Below are 13923 nucleotides of genomic sequence, written 5' to 3' on the forward strand. Positions count from 1 at the left end.
ATACATTTTTAATAGAAATATATATATATATATATATATATGCATTTATAATCCACAAATGCTGGATTACAAAATATGCATAGTTGCATTAAAATCCTATGAATAAACCAAATGAACGTATTTGGAATATTTTGACGTGAAATCGCATTGTGAATATTTTTCAAAAGATTTGATTTGGTACTAAAATATAAATATCATATTTATATATATATATATATATATATATATATATATATATACATATATCTTAACTTCCATTTATAATTAAATTAAAATTTACAAAAGAAGACAAGTGGCTTTATTTTTAAGTTTAAATTGGTCTATCTCAATTTTTTTGATAATTAGTTGTTATTTACAATAATATAATATTGATTTTTAAATAAATTCAAAAATTAGTAGCAGTCAAAAGTTTCAGATTTCATTATGTAGAAAATTAAATTGCATTTAAATATACGATACTGGCGTTATTGAAAAAATAAAAAAAATAAAAATGGCCTTATATTTTAAGAACAAAACATTACAATTTTATTAAAAAGAATTTTAATAGAAATTACTGGATAAAGGAAGTCGGAAATAATTATATCTGAATTGATTAATTAAATATCTAAAGGCTAATTTGTATTATAGATTCTGTTTGAAATATCATGTCTGTTACTGTACCTGATTGATTCGTATCCAACCCAGTCTCATTTTTAGAATTCATATATTATATCTCCATGGCTCTACTTTTTCAATTAATATACCCTTGTGTCTGTGCACTTATTATAATCTGGGTGAGTTTATAATTTCAATTTCCGGAGTAGTTTAGAGTTAGTAGAGTTCACTTTGGAACAACTTTTGGGATCGGATTCATCAAATATTCTTGAGACCAACTTGCGTATTATATTCGGTACGCACAACATACTACCTCTATACCTTTTGACTTTGTATTTAATAATGAACAGAACCATAATTGAAGGGCTGTGAGAAAAATTAAAAATAATATTTGTAATATTTTTTTAATTTTAAAATTTTCAAATTTAGTTTGGGTTAATGAATGAATAAAATTAATTAATTAAACCTTAATTATAATTATAAAAATTCTTTAATGCCTTCAATGTATTTATCTCCTATTTATTCAACTTATTTATCATCTCTTTTTATACCATATTTATTTACTCTTAAAATATTTAGCTTAATCATTCACAAACCTTTCACATCCAAAAGCCTTCTCTATAACATGACCAAATCAGTCGTTTGTTTTACAGATAATATTAAACAATTCTTAGTTTATTGTTTTTTATGAATGTAAATAAGCTAATTAGTTTCTTGAATACCTGTTATTTTGCTTTATATATTTACATCAAATTCGTTTTCTACACATATCTGATGAAAAAAAACAACATTCCAAAGTATCCCCTTCTACACAAAATTTAACTTACAAAAAAGTTAGTTATTTTTTAGTATATTTATTATTATACTTATATTCAACGTATGTGATTTCAAACAACAATCACTTTCATTATATGTATTTTACTTTTTCTTATCAATGGATTTTTGCTCCCAGCTATCGCTCTAAATAACCATGTATAATATACATAATTCTAAGATTAAATGTTGATGAAAAGCTCTGAAAATAATAATGCGGACCCTTTAGGGAAATAGCCCATTTAGGTAATTAAATGTTTTACTTGGCTAATTGAGAAGAATCAAAACCGTATTAAATTACCTTTGAATACAATTTGCATGATGAAAAAACGTGATGTTCGACGTTTTCACAAGATAAAAACATTCAAATTTGTTTTAACTACCAAAGTTTATTAGATACCAGTTTGAAATTTGATACAAACCCTAACTAAGTAGAAATTAATTTTAATTAAATTATTTGGAGAGCAATCAATATTTGTCTTTGTCAATTATTCCAACTAAAGGATATTTAAATTCATGCAAGTTGAGCAATTGACTTTAATTAGTAAGGTGAAAAATATAATTTTTTATCCAATTAAAAACAGTGATGTAAAATTTATTTGAAATTAAAAGTCTGAGTCAACCTGAATTTTTCCATGCTGATTTTTAAATATGAATTTGAAAATAGCTATTAAATTTTAAATGAAAAGTATATTTTTATTATTTAAGAAAAAACTATTTTATGTCAAAAATAATCACTATAACATAAATTCAAAAATACGAGGCACAAGGAAAAAATAGCAAGTTATTTCTCCAAATGGTCAATTCGGTGATAAATATTTTACTTGTAAATCACCATTATTTTTGTTGGAATTTATTGCATAACTAATATTTGATTAGTATCAATATCGGTAGTTATAGAAGCATGTGTAAATATTTTCAGTTTTGGTTAATATTGATTTGCTTGAATACCTTGCCATGCCCAAGTATTTTAAACTGCATCTATCTCTAAATAGAGACGTAAAAATTTGTCCGTCAATGATACAATAAGTGAATTGTGCATATTTTTGTAATATTTATTTTTTCACTTTTCAAGTATTATCTTCATTTGGCCAACAAAGTGATTCATGAGCAAATACAGCCCACCTTAATTTGCTTTATACACAATAATACAATAACAATTCTTGATGAAATGAAATGCGCAGTCATGAGAATATAGCGTTACATTTAAAATCGGAATTTAACAAAGAAATTTCTGCGTAAAATTATCGGCTTATCTGTAAATTATATATCGAAATATTGAGCAATAGTAGACTAGAGTAGGCACGCATTTAATAAATAGTTTGAGGACAAGAATAATATATTTATTTAGATACAATTTTGTACTCGTTTTTTGGTCATACCACTTATGGAGTATACCATGGAATTAAAAATACAGAAAGAGATATTACTATCAACAACTTAAAAAACAATACATAGAATATTGTGTTATTGATCTTATATCTTTTATTAAAAAAGCTATATCTCTAATTATATCTGAATACTACAGATATTAAATTAAATCATACTGGCTGCATTTCTAATCTATTAAGGTCTAATTTTTTTTAAACTTTATATTTAACTTTGGTCGATTGTAGAACAATATTTTTTAATTATTTTACATTATTAAAATATGATACATTTTAGAGCATAGGTTCCCAAACTTGTTTGTGCCGTGAACCCCTTGCGATGTTTTTTATATATAATAAATCAATCCACAAAATTGCTTTGAATTCATGTTTGAACTATTCCTCCAACTATCCTAAGATGGTGTGTTCTCAAAAATGCATAATTTGATTTTGATGAAACGTGACACACATTGTTACTATACTTTACTAAATAATTGACAGAAATTTAAAGTTGAAACACTCAATAGTTCTTCAGATATGCGAGGTTAATAGGTGGCTGACTGGCTCCGCTCTCAATACTGGTATTAAAACAGATTGTATGTTTTCAAAAATGCATAATTTGATTTTGATGAAACTTGACACACATTGTTACTACACTTTACTAAACATTTGACAAAAATTTAAAGTTGGAACATTCAGTAGTTTCTGAGAAATATGAGGTCGATGGGTGGCTCGCTTCGCTTTCAATACTAGTATTAAAACAGTGTGAACGTTTTTAAAAATGCATAATTCGATTTTGATGAAACTTGACATACATTGTTACAACACTTTACTAAATATATGATAGAAATTTAAAATTGGATCGTTCAATAGTTTCTGAGATATGCAAAGTCAATGAGTGGCTTGCTCCGAGCTCAATAATAACATTTAAACAGGTAGTATTATCTCAAAAATACGAACTGCGATTTTGATGAAACTTGACACACATTGTTACTATACTTCACCTTTTATATGTAATGTTTTTATTTGCTTTTTGGTTCACTTCTAAATATGTCATAGACCCCATTTTTATTTCATGGACCCCCAAATTTTGTTTTCCCTGCCGTGGGGTCCATGTGGACCACTTTGGGAATCACTGTTTGAGAGGAACATATTTTAGATGATAATTGAGCACTGTTTCTTTGTTATTTTTCTATATTTTATTTATATATATTTTTTCTATATGAGCAAAATGAAATATGTTGCTAAATAAATATGTTATTTGTTATTTTATTTTAAATTATAGCAAATACTACTTTATCATTCGTTTCCGATAATCAAATATTATAGTATACAGTATGAGACTGAGAAACAATTTTATTTGACCTAATATCATTACCTAGAACAACTATAATCTAGTTTCTTGATGGTAAATTTACAATTCTTCCAGTTACTAAAAATATTTAAATTTTAGCAATATTTTTTATTTTCTAGCATATATAACATATTAAAAAGAATTTTGGTTAAATATAAAATTTTGCTAACACTAATATGATTTAGCATAATATAACATATTATTTTATCTATATAAGAAATTCAGAGCATTTTATAGTAAGAGTATCATCACTAATTCAATTCCAAGTTAAAACTATATTATTCTATGAGACTTTTACATAGCATTCGGATATAATGACAAAATCTAATTAAGCAGAACACACAGTTGAATCTAGCTACAAGGCTTAGAACAGTCTGGGAATAAATTTGGAATTTATTATATAGTTAGTATACTATAGCAAAGCAACTATTTTCTCTTACTTTTAATACATAAAATACTAAAAAATCTAGTAGTCTTCATCATATTATATTCTATATAATACACCATATTCATTCACATTCATTCAAAAATGACGGGCCTGCACACTTCTGTATATTGCGGTGGCTTGCGGGACAATAGCTATCGCAAAAAATAAGAGCGAATGTCAAATGAAGACAAAAAAAATATTTTATTAACCCATTGAAAAAATCCTGATACTAGTTATCATTGTTACAAATAGACCCTAAAACTCTTCTATAATTCTCTATAGATACTAATTAATTTTCATCATATTTTGTATAAAATTCATTGAATTAGTGATCCAACATGCATCACTAATTCTTAAGTCTCTGAGTTATTATATGTGATTTTACCACGATATTCGGTTATAATGACGGAATAAAATTAAGTAAAACTTACGTCGGTATTTAATTGAAAGACTTAGAAGCAGTTTCTGAATGTTCCTTTGTGCATTTATACATACGTTGACTTGACTCTTGGGGACAATCGTATGCCATTATGTGTGGAATTACGCGCAAAGCTCCATACTCAAGTCAGTACATCGCGAGGTACGACACGATACACATCGTGGCCATTTGAAGGACTCCAGTGATGTTTGTTATATGAAAAAAATAAATGAAAATGTTAAAAAATCGTGTAATAACATGTGTACAAGTGTGTGTAATATATAACTCCATGTGTTTGATGAAAACAATTTGTTTTAATTAATTATTCAATGTGCATTTTGATCAATGGGTGGATTAACAATATGTATTCGAGTAGGGCTATAAACACACAATAATCCATAAATATTGGTAGAACCAAAAAGTTAAAAAATAATATATTATTTTTGCAAAGTCAGTATGAATGCCATTAGATTGATTAATGAATTTATTCGCTTTTTCTATATTTAGAGTCAGGGAGATAGCGCGCTATTAATTAGACATATGGAAAATAAATTGATGTCACTGAAGGAGCACGTATTAAAATTTTGTTAAACAAATGAGTTTATCTGGAAATGATAACTTAAATATATTACAGAAGTTTCTGTATCTCAGTGTTCTATTTTTTCTGGGGTTCTTTCAAATTGTTGAATAGTTTGAAACAAATGCATTTTTACATGTATTGGAAAACAGTATTTTAAATATTCACGATATTTATGTCAACTTGTGTGATTATTGAAATTTCCAAATTGTTCCAATAAACATAAAAATTGTCCAAATAAGCTCAGGCCATATCTCTTTTTCCCGTGTTTTAGATTTTGTCAATAGAAGTACCAAATAATTTATTTATTTATTTATTTACTTATTTATTCATAAGCAAGCCGTAATCAATAATAATAGAAATTATTTCAGGCTCTTGTCAAGTTTATTCATAATTAATATTGAAAAGCTAGTAATTTTATAATAATCATAGTAGCTGCACAAATTTTGCTTCGGAAAAAATTATATTTGTCTATGTTTATATTAATTTTTAACCTAATATAAAGACTTATCATTGAGTTAGTTAACAACCATTGGATTGCTTTATGACTAAAAAACAACATTGAGCAAAAGTTTATAAAATTTTTAGTTCAAAAATTGAAACAAAAATAATAAAAACATAAGTATTAAAAATTCAAAAAAACAAATCATTTAGATTAAAATATACAATCTATTAATAAACTCTGCAATAGGATTGTCGTTTTATATCGTTGTACTTTCAATTTTTCATTCAGAAACTTAAATAACATTTTTGTATTATCACAATAATACAGAATTTTCAGTATATTACTTTGTTTCATATTTGTATATATACTAATTATCACATAAAATCACATATGTTAATTTTTTGGAATCGTTGGCGAAATCGTAAAATGTAAGTTTTTTGCCAAAATTGATATAAAATGATTCAAAATTCAATTATTTTAAAATTCACACACACACATATATATATATATATATATATATATATATAAATATATACTTGAGCGTTCTTTAAATAGTTTTGACTATGTACGAGTACTTAGATAAAATTCAAATTAACCAGATTTAATAAAAATCTCAATATTCTAGCAAATGTCATAAACTTTCATTTTTTACCTTTAAAACATAAAATTAGCTTATAAAAACTTTTCAAAATTTAAGTTATTGGCGATAAAAATATCTAGGAATTTTCATATATTGTTGTTTATTTTTATATTTTCATATATGAAGATATAAACTTTGCAATTTTAAAAATATAACCACATATTTTAAATTAAAATTTTACGATCCAGTGATAAATCTCAGTTTCAACGAAAAAGTTTTACAACTATTATTCTTTTTAATATTTTGATCACATTTAATTTTTTTGTCGTTAAACTTGATTTATTTATTTATATCAAATTACTTTGTCCAACACACAAATACTTTTAAAAAAATATTTTAATATGATTTTAAAATTATAGCTCTAAAACCCGTTATATAAGAACCTTTGGCTATGCCATAAAAATTTCGCAATTTATTTAAAAATTTCATAATATCAAAAGGTTAAAAGTTTAGATTAAATATTAAAGTACTATAATCTTGGAAACTGATTATTCTTGTAAAAGTTCCAGCAGGATGTGATTCATTAATGCATTCATTCCGAGAATTTGAATTAAATTTTAGATGAAATAATTTGCGACGTTAGCATAAAGTTTATATGCCATAAAATGTATTTTAAAAAACAGTAATTTATTTTGAAAATTAATTTATTAGAGCATGTAGAGATATTTATTATTAATTGAATTTTGTATCAATTTCAAAGTGGCTTCAACAACATTTTGCTACAAATAGATATAAATCAAATTACAGCTAAAATATTACTTACAATTAGATTTATAAACAATGTCAGAGTATACATATTTAATTATTGATAAGGAATATAAAAAATAAAATCAGTTATCAAGTTATGATTTTTAACATTGTCTATTTTTTGTCAAACTAATTAGAATCACTTGTGGATCCTCTTTCTTTCAAAATTTTGCTTGAATTATATTATTTTTAAAGGTTTTTGCATTCATCCCTAAATTACCTCTTATTTACCTAATAATAAGCCGCAGATATAACGTGATATTAAAATCAATATATTTTAATTACGGAAGTTTGATTAGAAACTTTTCAATCAAATTCTATTTGAAAGTTATTTCAATTAGAGCGCAATTTGATTAATCGTTTTGATTTATTGATTTAATTTGTTTTCATATATTTTAATAAACATGCAACAATATATAGTACTATGATATAAAAGTTTGATAAATAAAATATTATTTGTTTAAAATTTTTGTATTTGCCTTCAAAATTTTACAATTAATAATAGGACAGCATGAAACATTGAATAGAAAATGCAAAAGCTCTTACTATGGAATACAATTTATTCATTAAACTTTATACTTTATTTAAAGCTAATTTTTTCTGGTCGCTTTAGGCTTTTTCCCCGTGTTGGTTTTGTATTATTTATTCATGCAATAAATTCAGTTATAAATCAAGTTTACATTTATAACAAATTTTTGAAAGCAACTGAATATTTTTATAATTTATTTTATTATTAATTGAAATTCCTGAAAGCCAATATGGCACATTTGAAATCACCAACAGACATTAGCTCCAGAAATGATAAAATATAGTTTTACCAAGTAGAATAAAACAAACGTAGCTTTGACAAATGATTCCAGCTTATTATGAATACATCAAGTAATGCACAGTCTCTCCCATAATAAATTACTTTACCGAAGTATTCAGTCGTGAAATTTTCATACAAATGGTGTTTTATTCAAATAGAGTACACTTGGAATATGAAGAATATGTTTGTTATTACAATAAGTAGTAGAAGTAGCATTTATTTACCATTAGCCTGATTCGGAAAAAAAGTTTGGCTAGGAAAAAAGAGATATGGCACCGAATTATTTGGACACTTTTTTGTGTGTAAATTGAAATTTCAATAATCACAAAAGTTGAATTAAATAAATATTGTAAATTTTTAAAACATTATCTTTTAAAACAAGCAAAAATGCATATATTTTTTTTCAAACTATTCAACAATTTGAAAGAATCACAGCAAAAATAGAACACTGAGTCATAGAAACTTCTGTAATATATTTAAGTGATCATACAAACTTTTAAAGTAGAAAATTTTAGAGAAAGAACTTTTAAATATCATTTTATGTCATATATATATATATATATATACATATATATACATATATATATATATATATATATATATATATATATATATTAAACTTAATGGTTCTGAGTAATTAAATCTATTTCTCAGAAATTTATATAAGTTTTCTTGTGCAAAGATTTTCTTGCATTTCCGTTGAATTGCGAAATTCAAATATTAAAATTGTAAGTGTAATTTATAATTCATTTAATCATCAGTATTTTTCTTGACTAAATTTTGTAGATAATCCCGAATTCAATAAATTTGCAAAAAATTGATAAAAGTCCAAATAATAACAGTTGAAATTTTTTATATATTTTAAATTCATACGTGATAAATTATTAAAAAAAATTTATTAAGATTCTTATAATAATTTTAGTAATTTGTAATTTAAAAAAATGCAAGGCAATATTGGATAATAAGAATATTTTAATTATTTAGAGTAGAAGCCTGCTGAGTTATCAAAAATTTTAAGATTTTTATAACTAGTGTAAAAAAAATGGCTTAACGCTACTTTGGCGGTTTTGATAAAAGTTTAAATAAAAACAGTTGAAATTTTTTATGTGTGTATTTTACATTTATAGACAATCAGTTCATCTATAAAACTTCTGCTGCTTTATTAAAAATGATGAGATTTTTATAACAAGTGTAAAAAATGGCCTAACGCCGCATTGGCATTATTAGTGAATTAAAAAAAATGCAAGAAAATATTTGACAATAAAATTGATTATTTTGAGTAAAAATCTGCTGATTTTTTAAATTTTTAAGTTTTTAATATCAAGTAACACTAAAATAGCCTAACGCCACATTGTCATTTGCACTGAATTTAAAAAAAATTGCTAGAGAATATTTGACAACAGGAATATTTTGATTTTTTTGAGCAGAAACCTGCTAAATATCAAAATTTTTGAGGATATGAAGTTTTTTATAACAAGTTCACTAAAATGGCCTAACGCCATATATTGTCATTTTTAGTGAATTAGAAAAAAATGCAAGAAAATATTCGACAATAAGTATATTTTGATTATTTTGAGCATAAGCTAATAAGAGCTTTTTAGAATTATTTAATTTTATGAGTGTATTTTAAATTTATTGTTATCAATTTTTATCGCCGTTATTGTTATAAATAATTTAAAAAAATATAAGTTTACAGACAATATATATTCTTTCTAATTTTTAATATATACTACATTAAAATTAAATTTTGTTAGATTACTATGAAAATACTATAAGTAATTTATTCCCATAGCAACTCAATGTTTAGCTTATTGTTTCACTATCAAAACTAATTTAAATTTCATAAATCCAATTTCGAACATAATATTATTAAAGATCTGAAAGCTTTGACTGAACTTCAAAGCCAAAATAGGTAAACAAACATAGGGCTTTACGATAATTAAGACTTATGGCTTGTCATATTTATTGTTTCACGTGGGTTTCTGATATTGGAGAGCACGTTTGTAATTTGACTGTTTCAATTTGTCTTTGCAACTGTACCTCTACACGGCTAGAATAATAAGTGGATAAGTTTGAATCCAGCTTTTGCCTAGATCAGCTTTTAAATGAAAATATACATTGATATAAATGAGAGAGAATTAGAATTTGATGTTATTTTTTTCAATGAGCGAGGTCTATTTCAGAATTTTATTTTATTTAGATGAATAATATAAACAGTAACAATTCAACAAAAACAAATCAATAATAATGAAAATGTTAATATTAAAACTCTGTGACTGTGTAAACAAGTGTTGTGCTGGAGAGACTTTTATCAACTAATGTTTCATTAACTATGGCCAATACAATTGTGAAAAACAGCATAAAAAAGAATCCAAACATCGAATCCAAATGGACAAATTCCAGTCTCAAAATTAAATCCCTAGATTCTTCACCTGAGTGTCACTCAAGTTCTAAAAACACACAACCTGAAACACCATCTACCTCTTTATCCAGAGTACGTTCTTTTACCAAAAGATTTTGGAAAAGCGGCTCTCTGTCCTCAAAATCTGTAGACATTCCAATCGAGAAAGAAAACCTAAAAATGGTTAAAAACGCTAAAGAAAACCTAACTCTGGATGGTGATATAAAATTGGGATCCAGGGACTGCAAACCTTTACGAAAATTTTCGAGGCAACAGTCAGTCGGATCTAAGGCTCAAGGTGAAGGATTTCATGGCGATTATATCAGAGGGGATAAGAAATCGGCTTTAGAAAATAAGCTGAGCTTAAAAAACGATGATGGAACAGGATCAAAACAAAGTTGCTCAAAAATAAGTGAACCGATATCATCTAGTGTCATAGATAATAGAAAAAGTGATAATGGTAAAAAGAATGTGCAAACATCTGGGAGGGGTAGAAATGCTAAGCCTCCGAAGAAGTGTATTTTGACGATAGATGGATTTTCGTATGTTATTGGTAAGGAAATATATTTTCTTAGTAATAATGATAAATGGTAGTCTGCCCGAAGGCAGGTCCATGGTGTGAGAGCTACCATAAATAAATGATTTCCTTCATCCTATGTACTATTCCCCTTTCCCATTTTTTTATTTCATGTATATTTCTGAAATAAAAAAAATAAATAAAATAAAAAGTATCACTTGTAAAATATAGTCAATACTGACCAACTTTTATTACCATGAAAAATAATTTCCAATATCATTTGGAAGTTTATGACAACCACAAACTATCAAATTTTAGACTACGTTAAAACCAGTTTTACGACAAGAGTAGTTAATTTTATGACTATTTTGGTGAATAGAATTGTGATGAATTTGAAATAGGTTTATTGAGTATGTATTCTATAAATGTGCTATGTTTGGTGCATTTCAGTTGAGTGAGCTCGTACGACTTCAGATTAAGTTTTTTTTTGTTACAATGAGAAGATTTACTACTTTAAAGAACGTTAAGGTATTATACACACATAGAAGATCTATTTATTTTCTGTTACATATATACTAGGGTTTGAGGGTTTTCAAAAATCGGTTTTTGGCGCAAATTATGGAATTCGAAAACCGTTTTTTTAGTAAAAAAAAGTCGGTTTTTACTGTATAAATGGAAAATGACAAATATAGCCAAATATAAAAGATAGATGAAAGCGTTTTGATTCTTGAAATCATATCGTTTCAATAGCATTTGATATTTTATCAGTCTGCAATGGTTGCCAGAAAGGTTTTGTAAATAATAATTTAGATTTTTATACCAGTGTTAATATTAATTTGAATCAGTGTGACTTCTTCTTAAAGAAGTAACTACCTCTACTCAAACTTAAAAAAAAGAGTTTTAAACCCTAGAAGCCACAAATTAAAGAACAAAAAACTTAGAATTATTATATCAGACTTAATACGTTAATCAGACGTATTAACAATTAAGCATAAGTTGCAAGTATAAGAGTATTTTCTATTTCAAGAAATTTTGTGAGTAAACAAAGGACACGTTCAAGTAGCAATTCAATAGACGTTCTCAATTTTCTTAAATTATATTTTATTAAACAAAAAACAATTAGAATGTTTAAAATTAATTAATTAAAATTTGCTCGGAACAAAAATAAAAGTTTAGCTTAATTGTTTTTAAAACTAAAATTGATATTAGCAAGTATGTATCAACATGAATCTAATATTTTTTAATATTTTATATTTAATGAATTTTTTTATTTAAAAATGTATTTATTCGAAAACTTTCCTTTCACTATCATAAAAATATTTTCTTATATTTGAAAATGATGCATGCATAAAGAATAATTATTTTCAAAGTTCTTTAATCAAAATAAACTATTATTTTTTAGTTCTTCTAATTAAAATTAAAATAATTTTGTTTACTATTTATGAAATTGAACAATAAATAAATTCAGTCAAATACTATTCTAAATTACACTTTTGCGGATAAATTACAGAATATTCGAGCAAAAATTTATTTTCTATATAAAATTCGAAAACCGGTTAAAACCGTTTTTTTAGTAAAATTAAAATTCAAAAACCGGTTTTCTGAAATGTCGGTTTTTGTATAAATCCTAATATATACATTTATGTGATACTAAGACTAACCTTATGTCTTTGACTGCTAACTAGATTTCTGTAATTTATCTTTTCCCATTATCTCTTTGAAGTTGTGGGGAAATGTGTCATCAATAATGTGACAAGACAAGAACTCTGTAATTCAAAGAACGGATGAATGTTCTTGTATGTTCTGATCAATAAAGTTACCATAGTCACCGCGTGAATTTAATAGATGCCTTCGAGATACTCGTTACCATATGAAACGCCCAACGTGCTATTCTGCAATCTGCAATATGCAATTTGACACATATGTAAAGACATTTCTTGCCAAAGTAATAGATACTAGGTAATAATATCGCTATCTGCTTCAAAGATACTCCGATAAATGTAATTTGAAATTTTATAGTGAGAGGATTCTGAGAAATCTTATTACTTATAATCGAGGTGAAAAGCGTAGAGAATATTGTTGATCAAAACTGGTAATTACTATTCTACGAAACTCTTAAAATCTCTATTCTATACAGAGACTTTCTATATTTAATTTATAAATTTGAAACACAATAATACATTTTAATTAACTTCTTGTAGGGTGAGTTATAATAATCGCAAAAAAAAATCGAAAATATTTTTTTGCATATATTTCTTCTGAACGCTTTGGCATACCTTAGGAAAAATGGATTTATGTGTGTATGTGTGTGTGGGTGTGCGGATACTAACTTTAGTCGACAATTTTGGGAATAAAAAATATTCGTATTGATAAGGAGACGTGCTGATTAGTTTTAGGCAAAGGCAGGTCGAGCCGTTTCGAAGATACATGACAAAAAGTGACAAAAATGGTAATTGATTTAAAAAATATTTTATTTGTATTGACGATATGAAGAACGTAGGCATTTTCAGCGGTTTCGAAGATCCAATAAAAAAATAAAAAAATAAAAAAATGCCATTTGGCGGACAAAAATGATCATAATTTTTCAAAAAGGTAAATTTTTCAAAAGTGTTAAATATCTCAAAAATCGATTTTTTTCAGAGTTCTAAAAGAAAATTGAATCTTTTTCAAAAATGTAATTATTAAGTACGGGAAGTTCCAGCAATTTGCCTTAAGGCACAATGCCATGCACCACTAGTTTTATGATTTATTAATTTAATCTACAAATCTAAACAGATCCAAGGTACATTTATTTTAGCATTTAACATAAAGCCTT

Source organism: Ctenocephalides felis, unplaced genomic scaffold (assembly GCF_003426905.1).
Source record: "Ctenocephalides felis isolate EL2017-DRISC unplaced genomic scaffold, ASM342690v1 CF-g0.4_SCAFFOLD_01604, whole genome shotgun sequence".
Lineage (NCBI taxonomy): Eukaryota > Metazoa > Arthropoda > Insecta > Siphonaptera > Pulicidae > Ctenocephalides > Ctenocephalides felis.